This window comes from Nylanderia fulva, unplaced genomic scaffold (genome assembly GCF_048542155.1).
Source record: "Nylanderia fulva isolate GAGA-0341 unplaced genomic scaffold, ASM4854215v1 Scaffold58, whole genome shotgun sequence".
Lineage (NCBI taxonomy): Eukaryota > Metazoa > Arthropoda > Insecta > Hymenoptera > Formicidae > Nylanderia > Nylanderia fulva.
Window position 1 is genome coordinate 634,536 of NW_028190676.1, and position 19,597 is coordinate 654,132.

Sequence of the window (19,597 nt, forward strand, 5' to 3'; positions counted from 1 at the left end):
CTTTCCCCCCCTCTTGAAAAAAAATTTTAATCTAATTTTAAAAATCCAAATAATTTTTTTTAAAAAAAAAAATTGTTTTTAAATTTTGTTTTTTTTCCCCGGGAATTTTTTGGAATTTTAAAAAGAGTTTCCTCCCCCCCACCCCAAATATGTATTTTAAAAAAAAATTTAAAAAAAATAAAAAAAAACCTTTTTTTTTTAAAAAACTCGGGGGAATTTCATGTCGAAAGGTTTTTTTAAAAAAAAAAAAGAAAAAATTTTTTTAAAAAATAGAAAAAAAAATCTATAAAGGGTTTGGGGAAAAAAATTTTAAAAAAAAAAGGTTTTTACCCCAAAAAAAACCCTTTTTTTTAATTTTTTGGTTTAAAAAAAGAAAATGTTTTTCCTTTTAAAAATTGTACCCAGGAAAAAATTTTTAAAAGTCCCCAAAGATTTTTTTTTAAAACGCGGGGAAAAATTTTCCCTCTTTTGTTTATTAAATTTTTAATTTTTTTTAAAAATTTTAAAAATATCCCCCCCAACTCCTTTTAAACATTTTTTTTTTAAACTTAAATTTTTTTTAAAAAAAAAAATGGGAGTCTTTAAAATTTTTTTGTTTCCCCCAAAATTTTTTATGCCCGGGTTTTTTTATTCCCCAGTGCTTTTTCCCCCCCTGTTTTTGGGTTTAAAAATTTTTAAAAATTTGTTTTTTTTAAAAACCCCAAAAAAAAGCCATTATTCCCCCAAATCAATTTGTTTGTTTTTCAATACCAATGTACATTTTTTTTTTTAAAATTTTTTTTTACCTTTTTTTTTTTTTTTTTTCCTTTTTTTTTCTTTTCACCGGAAAAAAAAAAATTTTCAAAATTTAAAAATTTAAATTAAAAAAAAATACATACATTAAAGTTTTAAAAAGGGGTTTTTAATCCTTTAAAAAATTTTGATAAAAAATTTTAAAAAAATTTTTTTTTCTAACCCCAAAAAATTTTTTAAAAATTTTTATTTTAAAAAAAAACTCCTATAAAAAAAACTAAAAAAATAATTTCGCGCGGAAAAACAGCTGGGTTTTTGTAACATGAAAAAACCTTGGGTAATAATTTTTTGATTCAACCCAAAAAAAGGGAAAAAACTTAAATTAAAAAAAAAAAAAAAATTGGGGAAAAAAGGGGAAAATTTGGGGGTTTAAAAAGGGGGAAAGGGGGGTTTAAAAACAAAAAAAAAATTAAATTTTAAAAAAAAGGGGAAAGGGGGAAAAAAAAAAAATTTTTTTTATAAAAAAAAATTTCAAAATTTAAAAAAAATGTTTAAAAAAAAAAATGGGGGGGGGGGGAGGGGTAAAAAAAAAATTTTAAAAAATTTAAAAAAACTTTTTAAACCAAAATTTTTTTGTTTAAAAAAATTTAAAAAAAAAAAATTTATTTTCCTTGGAAAATTTTTTTAAAAAAAAATAAAAATTTTAAAAAAAAAACCAAAAAATTTTTTTTAAAAAACCCCCTTTTTTAAAAAAAAAAATTTTTTTCCCTTTTTAATTTTTATGTAAAATTAAATTTTTTTAATTTTTTAAATTAAATAAAAATTTTTTTTTTCTTTAAAATTATGATTAAAAAGGAAAACAAACTTTTGAGAATTTTTTTGTGTGCCAAAAAAATTATTATAAAAATATTAAAAATTTTTTTAAAAAAAATTTTAAAAATTAAAATTTTAAAAAACATAAAAAAAAATTATTAATTTTTTTTTTAATCCATTTTCCCCGAAAGTAAAAAAAACACTTTTTTTTTTTTTATTTTTTTTTTTTTTACGTCCCATTTTTTAAACTGTGATTAAAGGGTTTTTATAAAAAAATTTTAAAAAAAAAAACTATACATTGTAGTATATTTTTATTTTTCGTAGTAGAATAAAAAATTAAAAATTCGACTTTTTTTTTAAAAATTCTTTAGTTATATTTGTAAACAAGTTTTGTTTGTCATTTTAATCCTTTTAATGACGAGTCTAAATTATTCTGTGCAGATAATCATTCTTAAAAATACAAGAGTGATTCTTTGATAAATTTTGTATCAGATCAGATAATCTGCTTTATATATTATTTATATTTGGCTTGGGATTTTATATTTATTTTTGAGCAGCATGTTTCTAAATATATTTTTAAATTTTATTTTCAAACTCAAAAAAATTGTTACAAAGACATATTTGCATACAATGACAAATTTTTTTATATACTTAGCATATTTTTTCTTCCGTGAAGATTTTGTTGTGATAATGATATTATTATATAAATAACTACACTCTTTATTAAAATTAAAGCATCATTTTGAATTGATCGCAAAATTTATGAAATTTTAATGTATGTAACTTTGGGAAAAATGATCATAGAACGATATTCATGAGAAAGAATTTTAATGCTTGAAACAGCTTTGAAACGCTGTTCAGCTCTTTTCTCGATGATTCTTATGTAGATGGTATCACTTCCAAGTCAGATGCAAAAAATGAGCAAAAAATTGCAATCTTGAGGTCGCATGCACGTCAAAGAAAAGATTATTTCGACAGATTCAAAGTGATTCAATTTTGTCGTGGAGTATATTTTATATACATACGTGTTAATGCAACGATATTCGCATGACTATGAAAGAGAGTTTACTTTCCACTTGTCTACTTTCTCTAACTGTCGCTTAACTCCTTAGATTTTCTCTCGATACACCTGAGATCATTATATCTCAGAAATAAATTTTATGATATACCGTTTTTATCAAACATGATATATTAAAGAGATAAATTAAAGTCTGCAAAGCTAATGACATAATATTGATGAAAAAAATATTTTATATATATATATGTTTATGTGCTACTTTTTTGCATTCGATATTAATTTTACAATTTTTTTATTTTACTAGATAACACAAGCGCGCGTTTCGCACACGCTAAACAAATTTTTACTCCGCGAGTGTACATAATTTTAATTCGCCGAATTTTAATTATGTACATAACTCTAATTTCCGAATTTCTATTATACATATACATAATTTTAATTTGCTGAATTTCTATTATGAACATAATTTTAATTTGCCGTATTTTTTTTATATATAAATAATTTAAATTTTTTATTTTCCATTATGTTCATAATTTTAATTCTTGAATTTCTATTATGCACATAATTTTAATTCGCCGTATTTCTATTATGCAAATAACTGAAATTGTACCTAATAGAATTTTTTTCATTTACATTTAAAATTCTCCTTTACACAGCTTTATAAACAAAAGAAGAACAGAATAACATTTTCGTTCTGCACATTTATGCTATTAATATTAATATAAAAATATTAGTCAAGGGAAATATTTAGTGTTTAAAAAATAATCCTAAAATAAAGCAATCGATTGATATAATGCATAAAATTGAGTATCTAATTATCATATAAATTATAAAGTTCTGCAAGTATTTTACCCGACAAGCAAGCTTTTGCATTGTCAGATTCAGAATGCAAATTATCGTTATTTGATTGTGAACAATTAAAACGTTTAATATTAGGTGTTAGCAAACAGCTTATATGTGATTTTAAATCCAGGTATTCCCTCAAAGGTCTCTCTACTTTCTTGTCAGTGCACTTATTCAACACAGGAGTATATTTTTTAACTGATATAATCTTTGTGCTAGACTTTATATTAGTAATATCCAACTTATTTTCTAAATTCACGAAACTATCATTTTTCTTATTACTCTCGAAAGAAAGATCGATTTGACACGATTCTAGTGACTGAATTCCAGAATTGTACTTTCCATCTATTTCTACAAGTTTCGTTAAATTAGTATCAAGGTTTTATAAACTTCTTTCGGAATATAACTATTTTCAGTATTAATATTATTACTAATCGTACATAGCGATTTTGTGTTTGTATTATTCATTATTTCTATATTATTGTTTAATTTTTCAATCATCTTCAAAATCTTGTTGTTAGTATTACTGTTATCGATTTCCTTTGTTATTATATTTAACATAGATAATACATCTGTAATATTAGTAAATATTGATTTCAAATTCGGTATTATATCTTATAATGGAAATATGTACATAATCTAAATTAACTGAATTTCTATATATACATAATTTTAATTCACCGAATTTCTATTTCCCTTTCCAACTGAGAAACTGTAGTCAAAACCACTATACCACAAAAGTAATAAACACTTGTTTATCAGATTTTACACCAAATCCTTTAATATACATCACTATCACTACACTAACCCCTCGATACATACAACTGTCAAAATATGCAATGACAGCCGCTCACGAAGTAAACGCTATGACGGAACCAATCGGCATCGCGAATTAAAGGCAACAATACTTCGAGATATTCGAGAATAAATAATATGTCATTTTGAGAAAGAGAAGATTTATTAATACTATATTTTAGCTCTGTTCAAAAAATTCAAATGCAATGCAAATATAATTCTAATTATCATATTCCATCATTTCAAGATAAAATGCTCGCTTTATTGTTTCAAGTTACGTTTTCAAGGATCTTTTTTTTTTATATAGCTTATATATACCTATTATTTTATTTACTTCGTATTTAAATTTTTTCTCGGTTATTTTTAGAAATTATAATTGACACAAATTCTTTCAGTCACTATTAATAACGTCCTAGAAGAGATCTCTTGAATTTCTCAATCTGGGAAATATTTGTATAAAAAAATTACATATTTTATATATTACTGATTATATCGAAAATAAAATCCGCTTTGCGATGCAAATAGATGCTAGTTGTATACTCAAGTTGCAACGTATCGTTAATCAATCTATACTGTACATAAAACACACACCCATCGTCAAGAAAAGCACGCACAAAGCGTATAACAGATTTCCCTTTATCTTCAGAACAACTTTCTGATCTGTTAAAATATGCGGACTATCACAGATCTGCATTGCGCAACCGCCCCCCTTCTCCCCCTCCCTCCCTCCCTCCCTCCCTTCCTCCCTCCCTCCCTCCCTTTCCCTCCCCCTCCCCCCTCTCTCTCCCCCCCTCTCTCTCCTCCCTCCCCCTTTCTCTCTCCCTCTCCTCTCCTCTCCTCTCCCCCCTCTCTCTCCCTCTCCCTCTCTCCCTCTCTCTCTCTCACTCTCTCTCTCTCACTCTCTCTCTTGCTCTCACTCTCTCTCTTGCTCTCCTCTCGCTCTCGCTAAAACCTCCCTCCCTCCCCCCTTTACCATCACCCTCCCCTCTCTCCCTTTCCCCTCCCTCCCCTCTTTCTTTCCCTCCCTCCCCCCATTTTACCCTCTCCCTTCTTCCCTTTATTCCCCTTCTTCCCCTCCTCTTCCTTCCTCTCCCCCCTTTTTCTCCTTCTCTCCCTCTCTCCCTCCTCTCTCTGTCTGTCTGTCTGTCTATACTTATAATCTCGTATTAGCTATATATGTCGCAAAATAGTAGAGTATAACATGAGTGCAATTGAAATGTCACTAAAATTAATATTTTAAACACACAGGGATAACATCTCTTTATAAACACTCCATCTAACAACCCTTTTTCCACTCATCTTAGTTCCCCTCTCGTAGTGTCCTAGTTTCTTATAGTATCCAAGAATATTTCTCTATGCGTCCGCATAGTATATTCACATGTTCAGCATACTCGAACACATAAACGATGTAATAAGTAGCATGTAAAAAACGAGTCAAGAGCTAATAACATCCGAGGTCGATCCTTTATAAAAAAAGTAAACGATCGATAACAAGAAAGACTAGTTCTCCTAAAAGCATAATTGTAGACAAGATAAAACTTGCTCAACCGGCTTCTTGGCCGTGATGGTGGAAGAAGGGAGAAGGGAGGAAGGAGGGGTATTTATAATAAAACATGACTAATCTCTCTCTCTCTTTCTTTCTCTTCTCCGTTTCTCCTTCCACTTTTTTCTCTCTTTCTGTTCCCTTCGGTTCCATTTGCCTACATTCATATTCTCCATCCTCCCTCTCTTCCGAGTGCTGTCAGCATTATCTAAGCTAACAGATGTAGGTATTCACATGATATCGAATATTTCTAAAACACACTTGAATCCGGAACGATAAATAAATAAGCTAATTAAGTTTAAGAATCTAAAATATCTTCGTCATTACAATGAAAATATATTTTCTTGTCTCTTTTCATTGGAGGATTTTATAAATGTAATTTATTACAATTTGTGAAATTAATAATATTTCTTATTTTATTTCTCCTATTGTACATCACATTTTTCTTGTCAATTATTTTTTCGAAGAAAAATTTAGCGCAATTTGTTATTTCCATATCATTGTTATTAAATGATTTTTGAAATTAATTATATATTATAATTTATATATATATATATATATATATATATATATATATATATAATGCGCATGCGTATAAAAAAATTATACGCGCGGTAATAGTATTTTAATATTTTCTCCATAATCTAATCAATTTTATTACAATAATTTATTTTGTTATACTTATTGAATATAAAAAATATATTTTTATAATGCACTGTTCGTATAGAATAATCTTTATATTTTATTTCATTTTTGTAATAAGTGATTCACAGAATTGGTGACAATAAATTAAATTTTTTTTACAATTTATTGTTCATTTATTTCTTTGCAAAAACTTCATTTCTTATTAAGTGCAAATCAATGGATTTTTTATGAAGAATAATTAACACAATTAAAAAAATCAAATATAGTAGGCCAACTAAACGAGCAAATAAATAAGGTGTAAAAATTTATTAATAGTTAGATAATTAAAATAACATTTCGTTACAGAAACGATATAAATTGTAAACGTTTCGACTGCACTACAGTCTTTATCAATACATAAAAGTTAAATATTAAAATACAAAGTTAAATGTTAAAAATACAAAGTTAGTTAAATATTAAAATATAAAATTAAAACGATTCTTCGCTGTTGACCAATAGATATGCAAGGCGGTTGGTCTGAGATGCCAAGTTATGCGACATTTAAACATGCTGCGGATGTAATACGCGAATTAAATCAATGTCAGAAAAAATTAAAAAATCTTTCAACTTACATTGTCGTTTTAACAAGTCCTTTTTCCCGATATTTCAAGTGTGTGTTGCGAAGTCTGAATAACAAATGTCAAAATAGAGAGCGTGATGTATTTATTTATTACCAATGTTTTTTCTAAATTATGATTCAGCAAATTTACTAAGTATGTCAAAATAACTACTGTCTAACAATTCGGTGTCTTTATTTAAATTAATTCCATTTTTCTGTTCTTTAATGTGGATCATTTCAGATATTAGTCTTTTATGGTAATTCTTTTCATGATCCATAATTTTAATATTGTCCCAGTCAAATGTATGTTGTTCGTTTAGAATGTGTTCCGTGACAACCGAATGTCTAGCAGAGTCTAATTTAATATTATTTTTATGTTCTTTAAGTCTCGTTCCTAACTGTCTTTTTGTCTGTCCGACATATGTGGCGTCACAATCGTTGCAATTCAATTTATAAATAACGTTAGAATTCGTGGGGCAATTATTTCTGTCCTTATGAACTTTTATGAAGTCATTCAATTTTTTAATGCAACGATATCCTACCACTACGTTAGGTCTTCTTATTGCTGAAGCAACTTTCTCAGATATTGATTCTATATATGGTATGACAAAATATTTAATGTTAGTATTAATATTATTAGTATCTGTTATATTGTTATTATTAGGCTTGTTAAATTTCTTAGTTGAGAGATTTTTCAATCTGCGTTTTATTTCTGTGAAAATTAGATCAAGAGGATAACCGTTGGATAGCAAGAATAATTAAATTTCTATTACCAATGTTTGCTGTTATTTAAATAAAATTATATAAATGATCATCCAGATGAAATTTTGGTGTCATCTTGTTTTGATATAAATAATAAAAATATACTTTATATCTGTATATGTATTATATCTTTCCATCTTAGATGAAAAAAGTGTTATCTTTAGCAAACTATCTAGGATACTGTTCAGATAATTTGATTTAGAACTATAACACAAAAATATTTAAGCAGTAGAACATAAGCAGTAAGCGATAAAAACTTAAAGGTAAAAGTACGATATATTTTTATATTCCTTTTATATTTAAGTTACATTTTTTATAATTGTGTTTACATAAGCGGTCTTAAAAGTAATCTGGAAGTTATCTAGATAAATTGCCACATAATTTTATCTTTTATTTAGATTATATTTAAAACGAAATCATCTTTATCTTATTTAAGATAAATTTACATATTTTTACTTTATCTTTATCTAGATTATTTTAAAATCATCTAAATAAAATACTTTTTAAATCGCACATTTTATCATTAAATTACTGAATTTTTAAATCAATTTATAATACATAAATCAGTAGAGAGAGGGGGGAGGAGGGAGGGAGAGGGAGACTATATATAAATCAATATTTTCAGTATATGTGACTACATATATCAACTTTATTGTAGGCAAAATAAAGAATTTGTTAAATAAAGATGTAACTTGTATGTAAACTTGTAGTAAACATATAATTAATTAAAGCTCTCTCTTCTTCCCCTTCTCTTTCCCCTCCCTCCCCCTCACTCTCTCCTCCTTCCTCTCTCCCTCTCTGTATGATACATGAACACACACTATACTTTTATTATATATATATATATATATATATATATATATATAATAAAAGTATAGTGTGTGTTCATGTAAACGTATAATATTATATATATATATATATATATATATATATATATATATATATATATATAGTAGACATTAAAGTACATTTGCTTTTATACTTTGAAGCACAATATATGACTGTGTTTACACACTCCTCGAACACATGTTGCCTTAATCGACGTAAGCGATCGCGTTACTAGCCAAGCAGTTACAACGAAGATTTTTCACGGCAGCACGCGATATGGTATGACATGCTACGCGTGAGATAAATATTTCCGCTGGTAATAATTTGTAACATTGCGCAAGCGCATTAAAAGACTACACACTTTCGCTTATTCCCATGTACTTGACATGTATTTGAAGTCGTATATGCGCTTTTCATCAATTATTATTAAAGTAATGAGATAAATATAAATATTATATTTTTTTAAATTTAAAGTAATAAGTTCTATAACAAGATATTTTAAACTTTATTATTCGATAATCGTGACCTTTTTCATATTTTGCATTCAATTATATCTATGATTTGAACATGATTTATTATTATGTTATGAAATTACAACAGGTCGATAAACAGTTTAACATTTATAATCGATACAGGATAAGCTAAAAGTCACTTTCTGATTTCTTTTGGCTGTAAACTTTGTATTAGCTATGGAAAATTATATCTATTTAATTGCCGCCTACAGACCGTTCACAAATTTGAACTTTTTACAGCATTATCATTATTTTAATTACTTAAAATTGCAGGTGATCAATTGTTTATTTCTTCAATAATGTGTTTTATTCATTTATAAATTGTTGAACTTACTATAAATATCTAAAAATAAACTCTTTTTAGATAACATCAGAAAAAGTAGTCTGAAGTTGTAAGGTCAGGATTCCTATTAAGATCTGGAAATGTAATAAGCAATCTGAAGAAAGATCTCTTAAAATTATCATAGTTTCACGAGATGTGTGAGTCATAACACCATTCTGTTGAATTTATATTTATAATTCTTTTCCCGTTTTCTTCGTTCAAATTCCATATTCACACAATGTAGAATAAAGCGTATACTTATATCTATTAAACTTTTTGGGTAAAACTTCATTTCTGGAAATCCTATAAGTCCTCCAGAACCTAGAAATAGCAAGGGTCGAATAGGCTCCAGGCTGGATTCAAACACCTAGCTAATTACAAGAGTGAAGAGATACAATGGATCACCATTATCTAATCTTAAGTGTCATCAGGCACTGTAACAGCATCATTCACTATATTATAATATTATTACTATTAGGTTGTAACGAAAGTTCGTGTAGATTTTCAATAGATGGTATTAACATCTCCCGCTATATAAAAGGTAACATTTCAACGCATCTTTTTTGCTTTTGGTGCATGGTTTTGCAATTGTTAACTTTTAATACAAAAATAATGGAAATGGAGGAAAATAAGGAAAATAAATAAATAATATATTATGACTATCTGATGTTTTATTTTTCGGAAAAAGAAAAGTACTGTACAAACGTAAATAAAATTTGTGAAGTTTATGAAGGTGGTGCAAAGCGTACAGAAGTGATTCAGTCGGTTATTAGAAGTGATGTTTTCAATGTTAAAAACCAACATCGCTCCGGCAGGTCGTCGGTCATTGATGATGACCAAATCAAGACATTAATTCAAACTAACACACGACTCGAGTCAGCGCGGAGATACTCCACATATTTTATGTTGTAAAATAAATTTATTACTTTATATCTGAACATTGCCTTTAGAAAATCCAGTGGATAAAACGTTCTTATTAGTTATTTATTGTCGCATGATTATCAACCCATGATGAACCTACTTACAATCAGTAGAGACAGAAATTTACCCAGGGCTGACTGTCTTTAATATTACTTCGTCAGTGCCAGTATATTGAAAATGTGCTATTCAAAAAGAGAAAAAATTATACAAACGGCCGTTTGCCCCAACCTTCCGAGACGCGCTCGCTCCGCTGCTCCCCTTAGAAACTATCCTATATATCCCCTTCCTCCAAATCAGCCACCACTTTACTATGTATCTCTCTGCTACCTCTCTCTCGCACACGGTCTCTCTCGCTTATAGAATTCTTTTCCCTCTCTGTACCGTACCGCCGATCCCTCCAACCAACACGCGCGTAGTAGTACCGTCTTCCCCCTGTCGCGGAACTTGGGTCCCCCACCATCGCCGACTGCAGCGAGCCAATGTACCCGGAATCATTGCCGCGCCGACCATCGCGACGATTGTGCGTCCTGTCACGCCGTTATTTATCGTTTTTCTCGAGTGCATTTTTAGAAATAAAAAAAGTGCTATATCGCGCCACGCGTCGCATTACATACATATATTATATTACGTGTTCATGCTGTCCTAACCTCACAATGTCTATTACTCATTGTCTGTTGCCTCAATAGTGAGTGATACACGCGTGATGTTGTGATCGTATACACACACACACACACACACACACACACACACACACACACACACATACATATATATATATATATATATATATATATATAAGTGTATAATCAAGAAATTCTCTAACCTATATACCTACGGATATATGGATTCGAGTGTGCCTCTTCTAAACGCGTTTCTTCCTGAGACTCGATTTTATTAGTGAGTGCGCGAACGAGGTTATATCTCACGTGCTACAACAAGCCGGATTTTGCACCGGTAAGTGACGTAGCGTTTTAACGTTAATATTTTATCAGCGCGATTAGTGTGGCACGATTTGAAATGGGACAACGTTGGAAAAAGAGAAGTCATTATGTGCCTGTGCTTATATTATATATTGTGAGACACAAATCTTCTAGCAATTATTAGCGAATTACTCAATGCGCTATGTGGCGCCATCTCAAGGATCTACAACAAACGCAATGGCAAGGCAGTAATTCCCGGAGTACTTTTACAAGTCGGAGTTTTTGGTTTTCTCCTCCTTTTTTACTCACATTATTGATTGACAGTTTTGTTTGTGATTAATTTCAATATAATTTAATTGATTTATATAGACGATTCAATCGAATGATTTGTAAATGATTAAAAATGAACGATCGATTAGAAAACAAATTTATATATACGAACGATTGTTACTTTTACGAGTCGAAGTTGCAAAAAATTTTTGCTTTTTTTTCTTTTTTTTTACTGATATTATCGATTGACAGTTTTGTTTGTAATAAATTTCAATATAATTTAATTGATTTATAAAGACGATTAAATTGAATGATTAGTAAATGACGAGGTAAATGATTAAAAATGAACGATCGATTGTAGAAAACAATTTATATATACCAACGATTCTGTTACTTCATTTTGAAGTTATGGCTTAATTAATAACTACTGGCGTTTGTTCGATTATGTTCTTTTTTAGTACTCGGCTTGTATAGACGTTGTATGACGGCACCCTAACTATCCACCAGTAAACGATTTTTTCAAATCGGTTTAGTAGTTTCCGAGATTACCTCGAACAATGGAACAAACTTTACCTTTTTATATATTAGTACAGAGCAGTGGTTCTTAACCTTTTTGAAGTTACGGAAATTATTAAGGTTATAAAACTAATAACAAAAATATGTATGAACATATTTTTTTTATTAAAAATTATATAGTACAGATTATATAACAGTAAAAAAATTTTAATTTAAATTTAAAAAAATAATATTCATCAAATTAAAAAATTATAGTACCGAACAAACTTTATCTCTTTATATATTAGTATAGAGCAATGATCCTTAACCTTTTTCAAGTTACGGAACACTTTTAATTATAAGAAAAATTTGCAGAATACCAAAATCATTAAGGTTATAAAACTAATAACAAAAATATGCATGAACATACTTTTTTTATTAAAAATTATGACAATATAGATTATATGTACAATAAAAATATTTAAATTTAAAAAATAATATTCTTAAAATTTTAAAAATTATAGTAGTTTTTCCTAAGTAGATACGCCGTGTTTTCATAATTTCGCGGAACACTGGTCAAAAATCACTGGTATAGAGTATAGATGTATATAAATAAAATACGCGAGTTTTTATTTTAGAACACGTAATTAAAGGTGAATTGCTGGATTGATTGCTTTCCTGTCATAAATGTTTTTCAAATTTAAATTGAATATCTTTTCATCTGTCTAATAATAAATCACATATTTGATCTGTAAATTAAAATGTAATAAAAAAACTTATCCATATGTGCCTGTAAGCAAGTTGCTCGGATGGAAACGGCTTAATTAGTATAACGCGACTACTTACCGTTGCATATGTATAATGTGACTCGGGAATGTCCTTACAGCAGTATAAATTTGCAACGCAATGCTGATGCAAATCAAACTCATGCATTTTGCGTTATCTTAATGAAGATCATATCGAAATAAACAGTATTTTATATCACACATCTTTAAGAATGCGCATACATTTTAAACTAAATATTTTCGTTTATTAATTCAACAAAGAGCTAAACGAATTAATGCACAAATAAATTCATAATTGTAATCAGACATATATACAGGGTGTCCGATAATAATTGCCGGATCTCTCGTGTTTCAGGTAGAGCGGATTAAACCGAGGAAAATCCTCTATTGTTTTACGATTTTTGCAATAATTAATGAACAATTAAAGAAGATAATTAAAGAAGATCCATACTAGACATGTGACAAAGTGTTGACATTAATAGTCAAGTTTAATTATGTATTGCGGTTCCTAGCAATCGTGTAACAGTGTAACAGTGGGATGTCTACTTTTTTTTTAATTAATTTTTCTTTAATTATTGCAAAAATAGTTCGATTTAATCTACTTGCACACAAGTTCAGCAGTTATAATATCGGACACCCCGTATAATAGGCAGTACATGAAACGGTACAATGATTACAAAAATGTAATCAGATATATATGCAAAAAGCAAATTATACATATAGGCAAATTTACATCACGCAGTAAATCATATTTCTATAAAAATTGCTTATTATCTAATATTTGCTATTTACATACATTCCTTTCTTGCATAAATACTTCTTTATATATGCTATAGTATATTGAAATAAACTGGTTATTAGGCTTCCTTGGTACTTGGTACAATGCCAAGTCTTATTCAGGATATATATCTCAAATCGAGATTTTTAATTTCTATCCTTCCCTCTGACCCCTAAAGAGATGTAGGCGAGAAAAATATCCGAAGTCGCTGAATTAGGAATTATTAATAATATATACTATCTTGAATTTTGTTAAGAAAATGATGGAAACGCGCATAAGCATGTGCTGATATACAAACACACATATACACGCAAACATATCCACACAAACATACATACATACATATATATAATACAGAAAAAAATGATAAGTTTTTATTATCTCGTAACGAGGTCGAAACTGGAGTTATTTTAAATTCTGAGGCAGTTTGCGGTTTGTCCTTGCGGTTTCCAGCAAAAAGTCAGCCAAAAAGGAACAAAAGTATTCATTTTGCGTGTTCAAAAGGATGTTATTTATTCCTAGGATCTTTTCTTTGTCTAGAAAATATTATGACAATAATATACTTGTGATTAGATGAACTACGAAATAGCATTTTTTAATGTATAAATAATATTTATATTAATAATCGCATATTAATGTAACAATATATTTGCTTTTCTTTTTTGTTTGAGAGGAAAGACAAAATTTATACAAAAGTAAATTTAAACATTTTTATTAGAATTGTTATATTTTGAAATGTTACATTGGAGAGATAACAAAATTCATTCATATACATGTTTCTATATTGTTTCATGATAAGAATATATGAATTCAACGAAGAAATAAATGTTGATAACATGATGTTCAATTTTATTTAACATTTATTTCGTTCTTAAAATAATAAACATGATTACTCGTTTTTAAATTATTAATTAATGAAAATTATATAAATTATTAATTAAATATTATTAATTAAAAAGCTTGACTGTACTTCTTCATTGATTCATCTTTGGATCTTCTGAAAAAATATTTCTCATGAAGATTTTTTTAACAAATGATTTTCTTTACATTTATAACTTGTTTAAATTGCTCAAAAGTTACAATATATTTGGAATTGACAAAAAATGCAAAATTTAAAATTGGCAGTTTTATTTTTCTGTTAAATATAAATATACTGTCACACTTTTGAATTGTTTAAACGAAAGAAAAATAACAAACACAGTTGTGATTGATTCTAAAAAATATGTCACAAGCGGATTTGAGATATATGTTTCAAATCGATAAAATAGCAATTTTTGTCAATTGTAAACATAAAATATAATTGATATATAATTAATAATAAACAGTTAAACGAAAGAAAAAGCTAAAGGAAAATAATTATAAATAATTTTAAATTAAATTACATCTCAGTATTTTTTATTTTATAGTTTGATGACAATCATGTTTTTTCAAATGCTGTATTTTTTTATCAATCAACTACAAACGAAATTGTTATTACAAACAAACGAAATATTATTTTCTGTATTTAAAACTTAACTTATAAAAAGTTAGAAGCCACATTCGCATAGATATATTGTATTTTCATTACAATACATCTCTAATATTATTTTTAATGATCTAAATGCTATTTATGAAATCAATTTAAATAAACTAGTGGAAGAAAAATCATTGCAAAAGAAAACAATTCTAAATAATTCTAACCAATTCTAAAATAGATATTGAAGATCTTTAAAATTAACAAAAGTTGTATTTTTTATAAATTTCAAGTATAATTTTTAAATAGTCAAACTATAAATATAACTAGGAAAAAGAATCATTATATAAAAGTCATTATTCCGGTAGTTGTATTTCTTTCAACTTATCTCATTCTCGTTTACATTGTATGTTTCTATAAATATTTAATTTATTGTTTGTTAGCTATTGCATTTAAATTGTAAATTTTTGTTTCAAAGAAATTATCTTTATTACATATTTTCAAATTCAAAAACTAAATTGGATTTATTCTGTTAAAATGATTAATTACCATCGAAAGATAAGATTCGCTGACAAATAATTAGAACATTATTTGAATTTTTAACTAATGAATTTTTTCATGGCGTATTTTATAATTTCTTACAGCAATGTCGCGCAATTAATAATGATAAAAAAATTAAATTAATGACAATATGCTTTAAGTAGATTCATTCGACTGTTTATTAAATAAATAGACTATAAATCGCATTTAGTATACGCGAATTGGGCCTATATTTATCCGACCTTTGATTGTAAAGAATAATTGATTATTTGAAATGTTAAAAGAAAGAGAATTTAAAATCTTTTTTGTCCATTTCGGTATAAAACTCGGTATAAAATTTCTCGCGAGAAAATAACGTGAGAAAGAAGAGAGCTTATAATATGACGTGATGATGTCGGATGATGTCATCGTCATATTGTCCAGAAGAATAATTTGCTCTAATGCTTTTACTACAATTAAGAACTTAAGAAACTCGACATTCTCGTAATGTATTGTATCGATCGTAATTTAAAAAAAGAAATGAGAATGGAACGAAATGCGGAGCGCTTTGTTGTTGATGAAAACTTACTTTGAAGCGAATCGCTGACGATGCTAAGAACTGGTCTTGGATCTCACCATCTGGAACATGGGTACCCCTCGACCACCTTTCCCCGTCTGCAGCAACATGCGGCATAACGATTTTGAATCATGGACAGGTGTGGATATATAAACCGAACGCTAAACTTAACTTTTGATCAAACTTGATGATCAAACTTTGACTTCTTATCCCAATTTTCTTATCCCAACTTTCTACTCTGTTACTATATTTCTTACTATGCAATTATATAACTACACAACTGTATTATAGCTATTTACTATATTATATAAATATACTGTAACTATATATTTAATTATATAACTATAAATATGTATATCGCAAGTATATAATTATACTCTTATACAACATAGTAGAGCACAATTATAGTTGTATAATTGTGTTTTATTATTTATATATTATAACTATATACTATAATTATATACTTAACTATAACTATATACTTAAAAAAATATTACACGTTCTTTTATCAATAAAATTTAGCTTTTTGACATCTTATAATTATTCATATTGAAAACAAAATAGAAGGTAAGAGAAGATAGAAAAGAGGGTATAGAAAGAGATAAATGATACTCTATCTCAATTGGAATGAATAATATTTGAGGGATAAGCTGCTGAAGACATTTTGATATATAAATTCAAGTCACTACTTGTTTTGATTACAGTAAATATTATTTTTAAAACATTACTAGATGTTATTTGATAGAATTGATGGATAGTAGTAATATTAATAGGAATACAGAACAATAGTAGACATTTAATGAACATGAATGGATATTATTATATGATAGATTATTGATACAATGTGATGGATCAAAATTATATAATATACATATATATATTATTATATAAAATATTATTAGACATTGGAAAATATTATAAGGTATTATTTTTAAAACTGCTAAATGCATTATGATATTAAGAATAAGTATGGAAATTTTTATTAACAAACATTAAGAGAATTATTAGTAGGGATATTACAAGGTATTATGTCAAAATGATTATTCTATGATAATATCGTGTAATTAGGTATTATTAGATGATGCACATAATTTTAGCAATTTACTTCTTATCTAAAAAAAAGAAAGAGAAAGTACTTATAAATTCAAGTATATAGCATTGGTCGATTCTTCATTTTTTTATCGAAAAAAATTGAAAATTAATAATAGTAGTAAAAGTAGAAAGTTATATGTGAGAAGTTGATTAGTAATAGTAGAAAGTTATATGTATTTTCATTTATATATATATATATATATATATATATATATATATATATAGAAACTCATTTGTCAGAAATGTCACTTGTCAAAATCTAATATATAATTCTCATATATACATATATTAAAAATGGAAGTTTACGAGTCTTTGAAACGAGACAAAATCAAACAAAGCAAAACTTATAAAATTGAAAGACGGGAGGAAAGAAAAAAAAATATAAAGAATATCTTTTCCCAACAAACGAGTAACAGCAGGCAGGTCGAGAGAGAAATGGTTTCACAATGGAACCCCTTACATCTAAAACGGTTATACACGCAGGTAGATTCGCTGTTGCTAGGCTGTAAAGTGTCCATTGTGTTTCTCATCGTAAGAACACGCTATGACTCGAAATTGTGGCTCACAAGTTTATGTTTTTCCTAGTAATTGTTATTTTCAACATTTTGATTTCCAAACATTTCCATTAATTCTTTTTTATTATTAGATCCATATCCTCTCGACAACTTTTTTATATTATATCGTATAACATATATACATCGAATATATATATATATATATACATGTATATATACACACACAAACACACATTATGTATGTAGCTAAGGAACTAAGTCTGACATAATTGGGAAATATTCCATACATTCTTCTGAATACTTAAGATTATATATTTTATTTTAAAATACGCTAATATATTGAAATATATTCCGCCCACGCATGCGATTGTAGCTCTTTATATTTTCTCTTCTCATTTTCTTTCTTTTTCTCTTCCTCTTGTATTTTTTCTCTTTTTCACTCTTTCTCTCTTCTTCCCCCTTCTTCCTCTCCCCGCTCCCTTTCTTCTTTGTTTTCTTTTCTCCCTCTACCTTCAACCATCTTTCAGTCCTCCATCTCTCTCTCTCTCTCTCTTCACTTCTTTTTTCTCTCTCTCTTTCTCTCTTTTATACACAACACAGATACACGATGTATTTATACGAACGGACCACGACATTAACTTTTTTTGACATAACCATGTGTCGTAATATCCTGCTGGTTGATTAACGCGAAATGATTAATGCTGACTTTTATCTCGCCTGTCGCTTTTTATAAGTAATATTTTTCTATTCTCGATATTATTTCTTTATTCTTCCTCGATGACTTTGATTTGATCAATATAATAGCTTTATATAGACTTTAATGACAATACCGAGTATTTTCTATGAGACAAAGGAAAGTTAATGAGAAAAAAACCCTGAAAATATTTTTTTCTTTTACGTAACGCTATGTTTCATAAGATCTAAAATTATAGCTTTATATAAAATTATAGCTTTCATCTCACAATTATGATTGAGGATTATTATTATAGTTTAGCGAGTAACTATATAAGTTATGTAGATTATATATTACCGCAATAAGGAACGTTAGAATCTGTAAACAGAATAATTAATTAATCTGTTTTTAGAAAGTTAAGATAACATGTACATATACATACATATCGCGCACTATATTATTGATAAACTACAATATAAATATATAATAAAAATATTTTTTTTTATAATCACGGAATTTTGTTTGTTTGAATTTTTTCCGTCGTAATTGATTTTTTTTTAAAGAACAATTAGAGTTGTATTATTTTTTTAAACAAATATTTAAAACAAAATATTTGAAATTATATTTAAGAATCATGTATTTGTGGAATATCATATGTGTTTTCCTATGGCAAGTCGTATAACAATTTTTATCAAAAGAGTGAAGGATTGGATCGCTAAACTTCAATTGATTTTTATTACTTTTTTATGAACGAAACTGAAGACAATCAGTATTGATCGCCCCAGCTATATAAATAGCTACTATAAAGCGATAAATATTCTCCGCAATTTTGAGTCATGATCTCATAATGATGTATGCACGCGACATTCCACGCGAGTTTAACGCAATTAACTCATCGTATCTAATAACTCGAAGCACATATACTCTCGAACACTCTAAGCTAAGCGGAGCTTTTTATTACTTGACAAACTGCAACAAAATTATGTAGGCAGAGATGTAAAAAATTTGTTTTCTAATAAAAAAAAGAATTAGTTTTAAAAATTCGTGCACTTTTTAATTATTATTTAATAAAACATAATATTTTCCTTTATATTTATTAATAAAAAACCAAAGTTCTGATATTTATAATTGATTTTTTTTCTAAAGTAGTTTTAATGAATTAATAAGACTTTTGCGATAAATTACATC

The 19,597-nt window shown here is 27.6% G+C and overlaps 1 protein-coding gene across 5 annotated transcripts in view; it reads left to right on the plus strand.

Moving 5' to 3' along the window:
- LOC114939094 (TOX high mobility group box family member 4) overlaps nucleotides 1-19,597 on the plus strand; it is a 132,015-nt gene that overhangs the window by 71,219 nt on the left and 41,199 nt on the right. Inside the window, exons 1-2 of one of the 5 annotated variants that reach the window (XM_085487580.1) lie at nucleotides 10,810-11,017; nucleotides 11,144-11,286. The exons of 3 other annotated variants lie outside the window; for them this stretch is intronic. The gene's annotated coding sequence lies outside the window, so the exon portion shown is untranslated. Of the gene's footprint in view, nucleotides 1-10,809; nucleotides 11,287-19,597 lie in introns of those variants that run through there. One more of the 5 variants, XM_085487579.1, reaches the window with a different exon arrangement.